Below are 17,045 nucleotides of genomic sequence, written 5' to 3'. Positions count from 1 at the left end.
ACTCAGAAAGCTAAACATTGAAGGCAGGTATAATGATCTCAGTGAACAATCTTTTATTGTCCCTCACACGTCACAAAACGATATGGCATAAGACATGGTGAGACATAAGAGACAGGAACAGAATTAGGTGATTCAATCCATCTTGTCTGCCCCACCACTCAACCATGGCTGAGTTTTATTCCAACCCCATATTCCTGCCTTCCTCCTGTAACCCTGAAGCTACTTAGCAATCATGAATATATTAATCTCTGTTATAAAATTACTCAAATGGCAGCCTCAACCAACCTCTGTGGCAACAAATTCCACAGATCAGATATCTTTAGGCCAAAAAATTTTCCTCATCTCAGTTTTAAAGGGAAGCATTTTTATTCTGAGACTGTGCTGTCAGATCAGACTCTCTGTCTAATGGGGACATCCTCTCCATATCCACTGTGTCCAGGCTTTTCAGCATTCAGTAGGTTTACTTAACCATACATCCCTCCTCCAGCTGCTCGAAATTTCTGCTTCATTGCAGAAGGACGACCATCCAGCCCCATCTGTAGAAGCACTAACCAAAGTCAAAGCCAAAACACCAACAGTTCCATATGCCTGGAATGTAGATCACAGGATTATAGCCGAAGCACCAACTCTCCCAGTACTCTTTGCTGCCAGTAAAATGCTGCAGTGTGTCAGCCAGTCACAGTTCAATAACTAGCATCTCCACACCAATGCACAACAGAACTGGAACCTGATGACCCTCTGGCATTCCAGCTAACAAAAACTGATTCTGGAAATAACTCAGCAAGGCCAAATGTGCAAAAGAACACTTCACAATGAAGACAAAGGGTAAAAGAAAGATTGCTGATATATAACATTGAGGTGGTGGGATACAGGGTGGACCGAGGTTGACCCAGATGGTTGATGCATACCACTGAAGCGGGTGGCAGGAGACTAAACAGAGGTTGAACAAGATGGGCAGGGATGAGCAGAAGGAACCAGGTGGGAGAAGGGATCAAGGACGATCACTGATACACAGATACTGAATTAATCGCACATAATAAAAGCTCATAAAATGACATAGTTAGAACAAACAATAAGAATTTTGGCATATGCCCTTTGACCCTCACCAAATTTTTATCAACACACCATAGAAAGTTTCCCACCCAGACTCTTCACACTTTGTATGGTAACTACTCTGCCTGTGACTGCGAGGAACAGCAGAGAACTTTGGATACAGATCAGCACATCACAGAAACCATTCTCTCCCCCTAGACTTCCCAGTCCCTCGGTAAAGTAGGCAGTGAAATCAAAGATCCCCAAAACCTGGGACGTTCTCCTTTCTCACCCACTCTAGTCGGGGAGAAGACACAAGATCCATAAAGCTTCAGGACAAATGCGAGGAGCCTCAGGAAATGAGGCGAGTTGGGGGAAGTTAACAGGACTCGGTGGCCAACATCAGATTTCCCCAACGCAACATGGAGGAAGCATCACCACCCATCCGGTGACTGAGGGACACACGACATGAATTTGCATCGCAAAGCGGAGGGTGGGGCAGATCTGTGGCACACAGCCTCACTGAAGCTGTTGGCGGGAATTCTGCGGAAATAGGCAGCCTGGGCTCCTGGTTTGGATCGTTCAATGCAGATTAAGTGAAGTCGACACATTTTTTGAAGAGCCCAGATAACTGGGTACTAAATGAGTAATTGGCTTTCGGTTCAGGGCTCACGGCCAACATCAGATCTCCCCGCTCGGGATCGGTCTCAATACACACCGATGGGAAAGTGATATCTTTGGCCCACAGACAGTGATCCCAACCCCTGGCACCCCGACCCAGGAGGCGAAGACACTTTCCCAATCCTGCAGATGATCCAATCCAGTCCAGCACTGAGCGGAAAGGAAAACACGGCTCACCCGGAGACTGTGAGCATGCACAAAGGGCTTGTTACATCTGTGGTTAAATGCGACGGGCAAATGGGATCACGTGACTGGTGGGGGTCTCCCATCAACCCAAGCAGAGCATTCCAGCTACTCACTACTCTGTGGAAAGAAACAAACTTGCCGCTCACATCTCCTCTCACCTTAAATGTGTTAGACATTTCAACCCCCGGGAAAAATATATTGTCTGTCCACTCTATCTATTCCTCTCGTAATCTTATAAACGTTCATCTAGTCTCAGCCCAGCCTGCGCCGCTCTGGAGAAAACAACACAAGTTTGTCCAACCTCTCGTTATAGCTCATGCCCTCTAATCTAGACAATATCCTGGTAAGCCTCTTTTACACCCTCTACTATTATTCTGATATTTCACATTCTTAAAATAAAGTACTGATCCTAACTGACCTAAGACAGGGAATGTTTTCTTGGATTAAATGTCAGGAATTGTGTAAAACTGAGTGGTGTATGGTGTATGTAAACTTCTGACTTCAACAGTAGCCATTAATATGAAAAAGAAAATTTGCTAGCATATCAAACAGAAAAAATGGCAAATTTTCTGTTCTCATTGATCAATCAACAAGCCTGAGCATTAAGACCACCGAAATAGTTTATTTGAAACGTGATAAGGAAGGTGATCCCCATTTTATGTTTTTAGATCTAATTGAACTGCCTGATCAGAAAGCTGCAACTATTGTTAAGCATCTTCTGAATTGTCTCATGAACCATGGGTTTGATGACTCTTACTTGAAACAGAACCTTGTAGCATTTGCTAGTGATCGGGCGAACGTAATGCCTGCTGTCAAATCTGGTGTTGCTACAATTCTCAAGGAACATTACCCTGTGACAAATTGGCACGGTCTTAGTCACAGATTAGAACTTGCAGTAGGTGATTCAGTGAGAGAAGTTCACGGAATTAATCATTTTCAATCATTTATGGACAAATTCTACTCTGTTTACAGTAGATCACCTCCAAATCAAAAGGAACTGTCTGAATGTGCCTCTCAACTAGAACAACAAATTTGCAAAATAGGCCGTGTTCTGGGCACCAGGTGCGTGGCTAGCTCATTTCGAACAGTTTCAGCAGTGTGACAAAATTATGAAGCACTGTGTTTTCACTTTGAAAAAGCAATGAAGAATGAAACAGGATCTGGGAGTGACAGAAAAACCTATGAAGGTCTGTTGAAAAGATTCTTCAGGACAGTTTCTATTGGACTTCGCTCTAACGTATGACACGTTGCATGAACTTGGTTTACTGTCAGAGTGTTTACAGAAACACACTACTACGACTGTTTATGCAGACAAACTGACCCAATGGATCAGAAGATCACTGTATGGACTGAAAGACCAACCTGGTACAAAAACTCTAGAAGCTCAAGAGGCAGTTGAAAAGGGGAAGTTTGGAGAAATTACCTCAACAAGCAACAACAAAATTGTCTCCATTAACTATCGACAATTTCTTGCTCGTCTTATAAACAATCTGCAGCACCTTATGTTCACGGCAACATCCTTGAAAAGTTCTCAAACTTCTAAACCTCAAAGTATGTATTAATTCCCAGCCAAATGAAATGTGTGTCCTTGATAAAGATAACTGGCCTGCTAAAATACTGCTTAATTTTTTTTTCCAAGTCAAGTCGTATTTTATCATCATTTCGACCATAAACTGCTGGTACAGTACACAGTAAAAACGAGACAACGTTTCTCCAGGATTCTGGTGCTACATAAAACAACACAAAACTACACTAGACTATGTGAGACTGCACAAGGCTACCCTAGACTACATAAAAACAACATTAAAAAACTGCACTAGACTACAGACCTGCACAGGACAACATAAAGTGTGCAAAAACAGTGCAGGGCAGTACAATAATTTATAAACAAGACAATAGGCACAGTAGCGGACAAATAACAATATAATAATAAATGATGTGGATGTCAGTCTAGACTCTGGGTATTGAGGAGTCTGATGGCTTGGGAGAAGAAGCTGTTACGCAGTCTTGTTGTGTGAGCCCGGATGCTTCGGTACCTTCTGCCTGATGGAGAATGATGGAGAAGCTGCAATATCATCTCTCTGTAAGAGGCTTAAGCTTTCTTCTTCCTCTGTAATAAATGCCTTCAGAGATTATGTGGAGGATCGTGGACGCTGCATCCCCCAAGATTTACGCCCATTACTGAGCTGTTCACAAGTTATTCCTATTAGTACTGCTGAGTGTGAGAGAGGATTCAGTCACATCAACTTGATAATAACAACAACACACTCAAGGACTCTCATAGATCATGTATCAGCACTTATGTTTGTTAAACTACACAGACCTCCTCTCGTTCAGTGGAATCCTGAGCCGTATGTCACAACATGGCTGCAGTACCACAGATCAGCAGATGATACCAGGACAAGAGTTGCTTCAGACCCACGAATACATATTACACCTGACCCTTTGTGGAAATTATTGTGAAACTTCTCATTGGTGGCATTTGGTAAGTAGGTAATTATTTTTAAATTGGTAAAATACATGATTACTGTCTTTTTCTTTACTTGCTTGATAATTATATTTTATGATAATTAGTGAGTACAACCATGTAATACTTTGTCATATTATTAAATTATTATATGTTTTATTGTACCAGTTATACACTGAAATGTACTGATAGGCTATACTATTGTTAATGTTTTAACTATCACTATATTTCTGTGGAGCTCTGGAATTGATATATTTCTTTCATCTTGGTTTACCATTATACCAGCGCCAAAGAAGAAGAATGTGGGCTGCCTTAAGGACTATTGCCCGGTAGCACTTACATCGACAGTGATGAAATGCTTTGGGAGGTTGGTTATGACTGAAATGAACTCCCGCCTCAGCAAGGACCTGAACCCACTGCAATTTGCCTATCGTCACAATAGGTCAATGGCAGATGCAATCTCCATGGCTCTTCACACGGTTTTAGACCACCTGGACAACACAAGCATCTATGTCAGGCTGCTGTTCATCGACTACAGCTCCGCATTTAATACCATCACTCCCACTATCCTAATTGAGAAGTTGCAGAACCTGGGCCTCTGTAATTGTATTCTCATCTTCCTAACCAGAAGAACATAGTCTGTGCAGATTGGTAATAACATATCCTCTTCGCTGACGATCAACATTGGCGCACCTCAGGGGTGTGTGCTTAGCCCACCGCTCTACTCTCTGTATACACATGACTGTGTGGCTGGGCACAGCTCAAACACCATTTACAAATTTACCCACAATACAACTATTGTTGGTCGAATCTCAGGTGGTGACGAGGGGGCGTACAGGAGTGAGATATGCCAGCTAGTGGAATGGTGCCACAGCAACAACCTGGCACTCAATGTCAGTAAGACGAAAGCGCTGATTGTGGACTTCAGGAAGAGTAAGACGGGGGAACACGTACCGATCATCATAAGAGTGATCATAAGTGGAGAGAGTGAGTAGCTTTAAATTCCTGGGCATCAAGATCCCTGAGGATCTAACGTGGTCCCAGCATATCGATGTAGTCATAAAGAAGGTAAGACAGCAGCTGTACTTTATTAGGAGTTTGAAGCGATTTGGCATGACAACAAACAAGCTCAAAATCTTCTATAGCTGCACTGTGGGGAGCATTTGGACAGGCTGCATCACTGTCTGGTATGGAGGGGCTACTGCACAGGACCGTGAGAAGCTGCAGAAGGTTGTAAATCTAGTCAGCTCCATCTTGGGTACTAGCCTACAAAGTATCCAGGACATCTTCAGGGAGCGGTGTCTCAGAAAGGCAGCATCCATTACAAAGGACCTTCAGCACCCAGGGCATGCCCTTTTCTCACTGTTACCATCAGTCAGGAGATACAGAAGCCTGAAGGCACATACTCAGCGATTCAGGAACAGTTTCTTCCCCTCTGTCATCTGATTCCTGAATGGACTTTGAAAGCTTTGGACACTACCTCACTTTCTAATATACATCATTTCTGTTTTTACACATCTTTAACAATCTATTCAACCAATTTTTTGAGGAAATTACCAGTAGGCTAGACAAGGGAGATGCAGTGGATGTTGTATATTTGGATTTTCAGAAGGCCTTTGACAAGGTGCCACATATGAGGCTGCTTAACAAGATAACAGCCCATGGAATTACAGGAAAGTTACATACCTGGATAGAGCGTTGGCTGATTGGCAGGAAACAGAGAGTGGGAATAAAGGGATCCTATTCTGGTTGGCTGCCGGTTACCAGTGGTGTTCCACAGGGGTCCGTGTTGGGGCCGCTTCTTTTTACATTGTACATCAACGATTTGGATTATGGAATAGAGGGCTTTGTGGCTAAGTTTGCTGACGATACGAAGATAGGTGGAGGGGCCGGTAGTGCTGAGGAAACGGAAAGTCTGCAGAGAGACTTGGATAGATTGGAAGAATGGGCAGAGAAGTGGCAAATGAAGTACAATGTTGGAAAGTGTATGGTTATGCACTTTGGCAGAAAAAATAAACAGGCAGACTATTATTTAAATGGGGAAAGAATTCAAAGTTCTGAGATGCAACGGGACTTGGGAGTCCTCGTACAGGATACCCTTAAAGTTAACCTCCAGGTTGAGTCGGTAGTGAAGAAGGCGAATGCAATGTTGGCATTCATTTCTACAGGAATAGCGTATAGGAGCAGGGCTGTGATGTTGAAGCTCTATAAGGTGCTGGTGAGACCTCACTTGGAGTACTGTGGGCAGTTTTGGTCTCCTTATTTAAGAAAGGATGTGCTGACTTTGGTGAGGGTACAGAGAACATTCACTAGAATGATTCCAGGAATGAGAGGGTTAACATATGAGGAACGTTTGTCCGCTCTTGGACTGTATTCCTTGGAGTTTAGAAGAATGAGGGGAGACCTCATAGAAACATTTCAAATGTTAGAAGGCATGGACAGAGTGGATGTGGCAAAGTTGTTTCCCATGATGGGGGAGTCTAGTACGAGAGGGCATGACTTCAGGATTGAAGGGCGCCCTTTCAGAACAGAAATGCGAAAAAAATTTTATAGTCAGAGATTGGTGAATCTATGGAATTTGTTGCCACGGGCAGCAGTGGAGGCCAAGTCATTGGGTGTCTTTAAGGCAGAGATTGATAGGTATCTGAGTAGCCAGGGCATCAAAGGTTATGGTGAGAAGGTGGGGCAGTGGGACTAAATAGGATAAAATAGATCAGCTCATGATAAAATGGCGGAGCAGACTCGATGGGCCGAATGGCCTACTTCTGCTCCTTTGTCTTATGGTCTATTCATTATGCATAATGATTTAGTTTTTTATTTATTATGTTTTAATTTATTATCTATGCCAGAATATGTATTTATGTATTGCATTCAACTGCTGTTGCTGAGTCAAACAAATTTCATTTCAATTGCCTGTGATAATAAATCTGATTTTGACATAATAAGATATATATATATATATACCACACTCAATTTGTTTACCTGTTCATTACTCGAATGGGGCAAGGAAGTTGTCCAGTACATGAAATCAGCAAGTACACAAACTGGGTGAGAGAGGGGATCTAGGAAATGGCAAGCATTTTGTCAGCTCCGGCACCTAAAACAATTAGCACTGCACCCCTGCTGAAAGGACATCCCACTTTCTAACAACCGCCCCCTTTCAGGCCTAGGGTCCCACATCTTTCCGACCACTCACCCCACACCCACAGTCCACCCGTAACCTCTACCCACACACAGACAGATCCCCTTCACCCCAAACCCCCTCCCAGCCTGGGAACCACAACTGACTGATCCCACAGCCCGGGCTCGGGCGCAAAGCTAAAACCGGGGCTGCGGGACCGGACAGCCCGGAGTCTGCAGCCGTCCGGCAGAACTCGGTCCCGGCCCTTTCCAACTGCAGCAAACCCCCGATTTACACAAACTCCATTACTCACCTCCCCGACAGCAGAACCGCCGGCGACAACTGTGATGGGCACCGGGCCGACGTTCAGCAGGATATTCGCCGCAGCACCACCCGTGGCCGGAGGTCAATGCAGCGCCACCGGTGGCCGGAGGTCAATGCAGCGCCACCGGTGGCCGGAGGTCCGTGCAGCGCCACCGGTGGCCGGAGGTCCGTGCAGCGCCACCGGTGGCCGGAGGTCCGTGCAGCGCCACTAGTGGCCGGAGGCGTGAGTGACAGCGGAGATGTAAATCACAAACACAACAAAGTCTGCTGATGCTGGAAATCCAGAGCAACACCAACAAAATGCTGGCGGAACTCAGCAGGCCGGGCAGCTCCTATCGAAAAGAGTTAACAGTCGACGTTTCCAGTTGAACTGAGGACTGAGATGGAATGAAGGAAATATCTGAATAAAATCGGGGCGGGCGAGGAAATGCCGAGCTGGGGGGTGATAGGTGAAGCCAGGTAGGTGGGAAAGCTCAAGAGCAGAAGAAAATAGAATCTAATAGGAGAGGAGAGTGGAGAATAGGAGAAAGGGATGGAGCAGTGGATCCAGAGAGAAGTGATCAGCAGGTGAGTGGACGTGAAAAGTCAGAGAGGAAGAGAGGGAGTGGGAGGGAGAGGTGAGGGGGAGATTTGTTCGGCGGAAGGAGAAATCGATATTCATGCCATCAGTTTGGAGGGTAACCAGACGGAATATAAGGTGCTGATCCTGGACCCTGAGGGTGGCCTCATCTTGGCACAAGAGGAGGCAATGGGTTGACACGTCGCAACGGGAATGGGAATCGGAATGAAAATGTTTGGACACCGGGAAATCCCGCTCGGAGCAGATAGTTCAAAGGTTAATTAATTATCAAAGCAGATCTCCATAAACAGCTCTGAGTTTTTGTTTTCTTCTCCAGTGAGCCACGGAACAAAGAACATGAAAGTCGTTCAGAGAGAAACATCAAACTCCCACCCAACCCCCGCATAAAACGGAACGGCATCCCGATCATCAACCCCCAAAACCCCACTCCTCCCGCAAATGGGAAAAATAACATCGATCCCCCCGAAAAAACAACCCGACCCCGCACAACTGCGGAGGAGCCGGTGTCACCGGTGTAGAGGAGCCGCATCGGGAGCAGCGGACACAACGGGCGACCCCGGGAGATTCACAGGTGAAGGGTCGCCTCACCCGGAAGGATGTTTGGACAACGGGGGGAGTTCGGCCGTCCGGCCCTTTCACTGTGACCCCCGAACTCACATCAAATCCGTCCAAACGAATCTGGGCGAACTTTAATGACCAATAAATATAATTCCTCTCTTTGATCAGCTGTCTGAATGATTCCCTGACTCTGAGAGGAAGGGGTGTCTATGATCCACATTGTCAGGGTGTTGAGTTTACCAGGAGACAGAGACTGCAGGGACGGGAGGTTTTCTGGTCACTAATACACTGTGTGTGGACCCCGCTGGCAATTCTGGTGTTGTGACCCGAATCGAGACAAACACCACGCTGCCCACTCCACCAACAACACGGCACAGCCGGACACATAACAGGAACTTTACATCTCACAACACTGGATTCAGTGATGAAACCCGTGATTAATGTTGTTGTCCCACTGAAATCATAAGAAATGTCCATTGAGGTGGTTTTGAATAAGAGCGCTCCCCCACAGGTGACGTCACACAGACGCACTCACGTGCCTGACGTCACACATGGGCTCCCCACACCGGCATCTGCCCTCACGTGCGCGGTGTCTTACGTCACCCATGCGCTGGAGAGCTCGAGCTTTATCGGTTTAACGGCTGGGCTACTAATCACGTGACGAGCCCCTTCCCCACCCTCACCGCTGTCAACAGAGGATTCAGGAGCTGCGCTATTCCCATTGGTGCGAACGGATGTCAATCATTGGTTACAACCAGTCGTGGAGGCGGACCGGCCGAGAGGGCGTTACCCCCACTCACACCGTCGCTCGCACAAGTGTCAAACTCCTCATTAAAGCGGAACAAATCCCAAAGTAAATGTCCGCTTTCTGATTTATTTCCATTTCTCTCCGAGGGAAGTTGGGGCGTTTGTGAAGCGTCTCCTGCGGCCGGAGTCTGATGTGTCGCTGAGAGGTAGGAGGAGACCGCTCGGCCCGTCGGTTTGATGCCGGTTCCCCGGGGAGGGAGAGGATGAAGACGGTGAGAGAGGGGGCGGACAGGATGTTTGTCCCGGTGGGGACAGGAGGGGCTCATCTGTGGAAATGTCTGAGCCCACGGTGGTGGCGATTCACCACATTGGGGGGCAAACACCGGCAGACTGTTGCCCTGCAAGCGGGGCCAATGGTCCGGGCAAAGTGACAATTATTTGTGTTTTGTTGAGATTGTACCGGGAATATGGTGTAAAATCCCGCTCCCCACACTAACACGGGTTATACAGACCAAAGAACAAACTGCCGGAGGAACTCAGTGGGTCGGGCAGCATCTGTGGAGGGAAATGGACCGTCAACATTTCGGGCCGAGACCCTCCCTCTGGACTGAGAGTGGACGGGAAATAGTCCGAGAAAAGAGGTGAGGGGTGGGGATGGTGCAAGAGCTGGGGAGTGAGAGGTGGATCCAGGTGAGGGGGAGGTGGGAAGGTGGAAATAGTGACAGGGGTGGGAGGTGAGTGGTTGGGGCAACACGGGGCTGCAGAAGATGGAAATTAATTCCATAGAGGATTAACAAAGAGTTAGAGAGTATTTGTTATAGAGAGTGCAATGAAGATTCACCAGACTGATCCCTGGAGTGGTGGGTCATCATATGAAGAAAGATCAAATGTGATAACCCTTTCATTTGGAGAATCGAGGACCGAGGGGTGAACACATTGAAATGCACAACATCATTACCGGTTGAACCAGGGATCCCAGTCTCTGAAAAAGCAGGTGGACTGTCTGGGACTGAGATGAGGGGAAATGTCTCCACTCCGAAGGTGGTGAATGTCCGTAAATCCCCACCACAGAGGGCGGTGAAGACTCAGTGATCGTCCTCACATAAAACAGAGGCCGGCAGATGTGTGGAGACTGAAGGGATCGAGGAAATGAGGATCAGGCAGAAACATGTGGCTGAGATGGGAGAGCAGCCGCCATCTTGTTGATGGTTAGAGGGGCTGAATGGCCACCTCCTGCTGTTTCTCACTTGGTGTTTCAGTGTTCCTGTCCAGTGAGGCCGGAGGAATGTGAATAGAAATTAGTGTTTATAAACACAGACTGATTTAAATGAAACCTGCACATTTCCAGTTTGTGTCTGAAAAGTGTGTTTGATCGGGATGGGAATCGACTCTGTAACTCTGTGACCTGGAGGTGGAGGGAAAGGGACAGGGAAGATATGGAGGGATACGTAACTATGCAATAATATGGGAAATGCAGCGGATGGGTTGGGCAGCGTGTGAGGGGCGAGGAGCAGAGTCACCTGTTCAGGTGGGAGACCCTCCACCCGTCACCTGATCCCGTTTCCTGTTCACATTTCCCCGCAGATCTGCAGCATCTGTCGGTCACTGCTCTACGTGTCCGTGTAGCTTCATCTTCTGCCCATTCAAACAAGGCAGTGAGATCCAGATCTGTCACGTCCTCTCGTCGTGGGTGGACAATATGTTTTTATCTGCAATATTTTCAGCATGTTTCATTCCACTGTTTTTACCTGCTGAAGTGCAGCCAATGTTTCTGGATCTATGACCCATTTATGTGAGAATTTAGCCTTTTCTATTTATCTGAGCTTCTCATAAATGTGTAGTTTAGTTAAGCTTCACTCCAGAATTTGCAATACAACAACCCAGTCAGTCAAATAGTTCCACACAATTAAAATAGTTTATTTTTATGTTGTACTACGTACATAATTTAACTGTTTAATATGTATATTCTTATTTTAAATCACAATTGTTAAAATCTATTGTTATGAATTAGGTTCTATTGCTGCTGCAGAGACAATGAATTTCATGATATATGCTGGTGCTATTAAACCTGATTCTGATATTGGTATGGGAGACCTACCACCGGTCACCTGATCCCAGTCACCGCAGATCGTAATGCGAGATTGAAGCCTTTTCCATTTATCTGCATTCCTCAGAAATGACAACAGTTAAGTTTCCTTCTGTGGTTCCAGAGCAGAAGCTCAGTCTGTCTAATATTTCCACACAATTAAAATGGGAATTTGTTTATTATCATCACGTACTGAGCTACAGTGAAAATCTTGCCTGACGTACCATCCACACAGATCGATACATTACTACAGTGCATTGAGCTGATATACGACAAAACAATAACTGTAACAAAGCATTATGGCTGCAGAGAAAGTGCAGTGCAGATAGACATATGGTGCAGGGTCACATCGAGTTACATTGTGAGGTCGAGCCCATTTTATCATTCATCCGGCTTATAACCGCAGACAGGAAGCCGTCCTTGAGCCTGGTGGTACGCGCTTTAAGGCTTTTGTATCTCTTCCCCGATGGGGGAGCGGGTTTGCAGCAAGAATGTCCGGGTTGTGAGGATCTTTGAGTACATGGCCGGCTTTTCCGACGCAGGGGAAGTGCAGGAAGAGTCCATGGAGGGGAGGCTTGTTTCTCTGATGTTCCCATGTGAGACCAAAGTTCTCTGCAGTTCCTTGCAGTCATGGGCAGAGCAGTAGCCATACGAAGGCGTGAAGTATCGACAAGAAGCTCAGAGACCTCGGCCCTCACCCTGCCTTGTGTAGCTGGATCCTGGACCTCCTGTCAGATTGCCGGCAGGTGGTAAGAGTGGGCCCCCTCACCTCTGTCTCTCTGACCCTCAGTACACAAACCCCACAGGGTTGTCTCCTTGCCCCCTCCTTTACTCTCTCTGCACCCATGACTTGTGTAGCCACCCACAGCTCCAATCTGCTAATTAAATTCACTGACGACCCTACATTGATTGGCCTAATCTCAAATAATAACTTTCAATCGATCAAATGCATCCTGACAAGGCTCGGTCCAGACAAACTTTTCAACCTTCTTTGTGTAAGTGAAAAGGGGGTTGGAGTACGGGATAGGAAGGGTTAAATGGTGTATGTGACCTGGAAAATATAGCAGGGGCGGGAACTAGACAACAGAACCGGGCACGGTTAGGATGTTGCAACTGCATGCTTATCTCTCAGAACAGAAGCGCTGACTGACCTGTACCTCTGCACCTGAAGCTGTTGTGACCCTGATGAAATTGCTGACCACTAAACCGTCATAAGCGTGGACAGGGGAAACAGCTGCTGACTGAAACCTTTCTTTTGGATATAAATGTAACCTTGTACTCGTGCTAGGCAGAGCTGACTGCCAGACACTGTAGAAGCGTATGGTGGTTACCTCTGCTCGGATCAGGTTGAATAAAGAATTGATCGTGGTCTCTGAGTGAATAGTGAATTGATAAAGACAACTTGGCGAGCCAGCCAGGAGTCCCAACGGGAGCCTCCAGCGGCCCTGGTGTTAGTGAACTAGCGATCCACTGGACGCCGCTGAGACGGACGGGCCCACGGGGTGACTTTCCCCCGGTCCTCTCACGGTCTCCTTTGGTTGCTTGTTCCCCTCAGGGTTCCTGCTGAGCTGCTCAGCGGACTCCACGGACCACAGTCGGTAGAGGCCACGAGGAGAAGTGGTTTTAACGTTGACGGATTTCTGTATGAGAATCTGTATGAGAAATAGTGTCTGAGAAACGGGGAGTCCGGGACTCCGAGACCAGGGGCCGACACGCAGTGAAATAGTGTCTGAGAAACGGGGAGTCCAGGACTCCGAGACCAGGGGCCGACACGCAGTGAAATAGTGTCTGAGAAACAGGGAGTCGGGGGCTCCGAGACCAGGGGCCGACAGGCAGTGAAATAGTGTCTGAGAAACAGGGAGTCCGGGACTCCGAGACCAGGGGCCGTCACGTAGTGAAATAGTGTCTGAGAAACAAGGAGTCGGGACTCCGAGGCCAGGGGCCGACACGCAGTGAAATAGTGTCTGAGAAACGGGGAGTCGGGGACCAGGGGCCGACACGCAGTGAAAGAGTGTCTGAGAAACGGGGAGTTCGGGACTCCGAGACCAGGGGCCGACACGCAGTGAAATAGTGTCTGAGAAACGGGGAGTCCGGGACTCCGAGACCAGGGGCCGACACGCAGTGAAACAGTGTCTGAGAAACAGGGAGTCGGGACTCCGAGACCAGGGGCCGACACGCAGTGAAATAGTGTCTGAGAAACAGGGAGTCCGGGACTCCGAGACCAGGGGCCGACACGCAGTGAAATAGTGTCTGAGAAACGGGGAGTCCGGGACTCCGAGACCAGGGGCCGACACGCAGTGAAACAGTGTCTGAGAAACGGGGAGTCCGGGACTCCGGGACCAGGGGCCGACACGCAGTGAAATAGTGTCTGAGAAACAGGGAGTCGGGGACTCCGAGACCAGGGGCCGACACGCAGTGAAATAGTGTCTGAGAAACGGGGAGTCCGGGACTCCGAGACCAGGGGCCGACACGCAGTGAAACAGTGTCTGAGAAACGGGAAGTCCGGGACTCCGGGACCAGGGGCCGTCACGTAGTGAAATAGTGTCTGAGAAACAGGGAGTCCGGGACTCCGGGGCCAGGGGCCGACACGCAGTGAAATAGTGTCTGAGAAACAGGGAGTCGGGGACTCCGAGACCAGGGGCCGACACGCAGTGAAACAGTGTCTGAGAAACAGGGAGTCGGGACTCCGAGACCAGGGGCCGACACGCAGGATTTGTTTTGGAGGTCCAGAACCTCAGTGAGGGGTAAGAATCCCCGACGAAGTGTTGTGAGTATGAAAGCCTGCCGGTGCTAATAAATTGGGCAGCGGATCATTGGTAGTGACCTATTACATTTTTCTTTGAGTGTGTTACAGCAAATTGGTCAGCGGGCTAGTGGCAATATCCTATTACATTTTGAAGCTGGTAACCATTCTAATTGGCGTAGGAGGGGATGGGGTGTGTAGATTAAATTGATCAGCACAGGGCAGAGCAGACGTTTGGGCAAACACAGGGGAAGTGGCTCTCCCCTGCAGTCCATCCGGATGCTGTAGCAACGTTTTAGGTACACTTGTGAACTAGTGGAAATCTCGCTTTTCTACGAGTGACTGAGTTGGGGTCGCCTCGCACACGAGTACTGCAGTAAAAGATTCGGGGAGGGACGGGTGATATTTCACTGAAACTGCATCCAGCCTTAGACCGGTTGTCAAGAGGGGAAATCTCCCACGCGAAGGTCAGGATCTTGAAGTGGATTCGGGAGTAAAGTGATAAACATGGGTCAGACTGTGGATAAGGGGGACATTACCACGCCACTCGGAAAGATGTGTAAGGAAAATCCGGAGCTAGAAAAGAACCTAAGACGTCTTAGTGCGCGCTTAAATAAAAGATTGGTGGTGGTGGTGGTGGTGGTGGGGGTGGAAATTGGCCGTTGGGGGGAACTTGGGACCTGGACAAATGCAAAAAAACAGAGACTGAAGTCTGGAAGCAAAATTGCTCTCAATAATGGAAAGATTTGATTACAATGTGGGTAAAAGTAGCGGACAGATTAAATGAGCGTTCCAGACAGACATCCTGGGAAGAAAATGCCAAAAAACGAAACATCCCTATTACCGATGATCAGGGCCAGGTCCGACCATATGTGGTTTTAAAGGCCTTATGTGAATTATTTGATAAACAACAAATTAAATCAACCGGGAAAGATGCACCTTTGGATATGTCAGGACTGCAGATTTCATTTGACACCGTCGAAGAAACCGACAATGAGGATGTAATAATTCCTTCAGCCCCTGCAGGAATCCCACTCCCTCCCCCACCCGGTTTACCAAATCCTTCAGGTCAGGTCTCGAAACCACCCCCTATTCTCCTACCCCCACATCAGCCCCCGTGACGGCCCCCGTCCCGGCATCCTCCGTACTTCCCAGGACTATTACTGATGGTGGATCAGGTACCCCACAATTTTCGGACTATATTGCTACCCGAACTCACTGGCGGACCACACAGCTTCCAGTCCCAAAGCCCCGGCCGAAGCGCAACGCGGTGGATCGCCCAACTGACGGACTGTTGGGCCATGGTCCCACCCGAGATCCCCAGGACCCTGATGATCCAGACCCCAACTCTAATTTTGATCATGTGTCCGAGAATGACTGGCCTCCGTGACCCGACAGTTCCCATTTAGGACTGTGCCTAATCCCCAGGCAGGCCAGCATAATCAGGGACCAACTATTGAGGTATACACTCCTTGGAAGCCTCGGGAAATGGCCATGATAATGCAAGGGGACCCCGACAAAAAGACCGATCCCGAAGGGTTCATAGATCACCTACTACGAGTAATCCGAATCTATCAGGCTGCTCCCCAGGACCTTTATTGCCTCTGTTACATGGCCCTTAATCCTGTGGAACAGGAGAAATGGCGTTAGGCCCAAGGGGGCCATGCAGATTGGGCGGCTTTTAGTGCCGCTTTCCCCCAGGGCCCGGACCAGATCCAACGCATTGGAGACACCCTGAGAAGGGCCTTGTCCCAACCAATGGATCTCATCAGAGTATTGAATTGTAAACCTCGGAAAGACGAGGACGGTCCCGAGTTTTTTGACAGGTTTGCTTCCATTTACGCCACGTATGCCGGGGATCCCAACTTTGGTCAGGGAAACGCTTCCCCCCACTTTAATGCCCTCCTTGTGCAGTGCCTGCCGGAGGAGGTCTGTCTGAATGATCTCCGGCCACCGGTGGCGCTGCAGGGACCTCCGGCGACTGGTGGCGCTGCATGGAACTCCGCCACCGGTGGCGCTGCATGGACCTCCGGCCACCGGTGGCGCTGCATGGACCTCCGGCCACCGGTGGCGCTGCATGGACCTCCGGCCACCGGTGGCGCTGCATGGACCTCCGGCCACCGGTGGCGCTGCATGGAACTCCGGCTACCGGTGGCGCTGCATGGACCTCCAGCCACTGGTGGGATGAGCAGACCTCCGGCCACCGGAGGTGCTGCGGAGAACCTCCCGTTAAACGCATGCGCAGTTGCCGGTGTGTGCCGTTCGGGCGGCGGTGAGTAAGATTTCCTCATGGTTGTGTAAATCTGGGTTAGGGCATTGAGAAAGGAGCACTATTCTGCCGGACGGCCGGAGCAGGGGTGCAGTGGCAATTTTTTTAGGTGCCGGAGCTGTAAGAGGGGCGATTGATAAGTTCGTGGCCTGTTAGAAGGCCTAAAGTTGTACAGCTCTCGTTACATGCACGTGTAGTTCAACTCTTTGAGTGATTATGCTGAAAGTTTGGAGTTAATAACTTTTGTGGTA

General features: G+C 48.4%; 1 protein-coding gene across 1 annotated transcript in view; it reads left to right on the top strand.

Annotated features, from left to right (window-relative positions):
- The window catches only part of LOC140206955 (uncharacterized), a 136,565-nt gene that overhangs the window by 62,105 nt on the left and 57,415 nt on the right, over positions 1-17,045 (top strand). The window lies entirely within an intron of this gene.

This window comes from Mobula birostris, chromosome 13, assembly GCF_030028105.1.
Source record: "Mobula birostris isolate sMobBir1 chromosome 13, sMobBir1.hap1, whole genome shotgun sequence".
NCBI classification, from domain to species: Eukaryota; Metazoa; Chordata; class Chondrichthyes; order Myliobatiformes; family Myliobatidae; genus Mobula; species Mobula birostris.
Note: the sequence above shows the minus strand (reverse complement) of the source record. Positions and strands in the feature narration are given on the sequence as shown.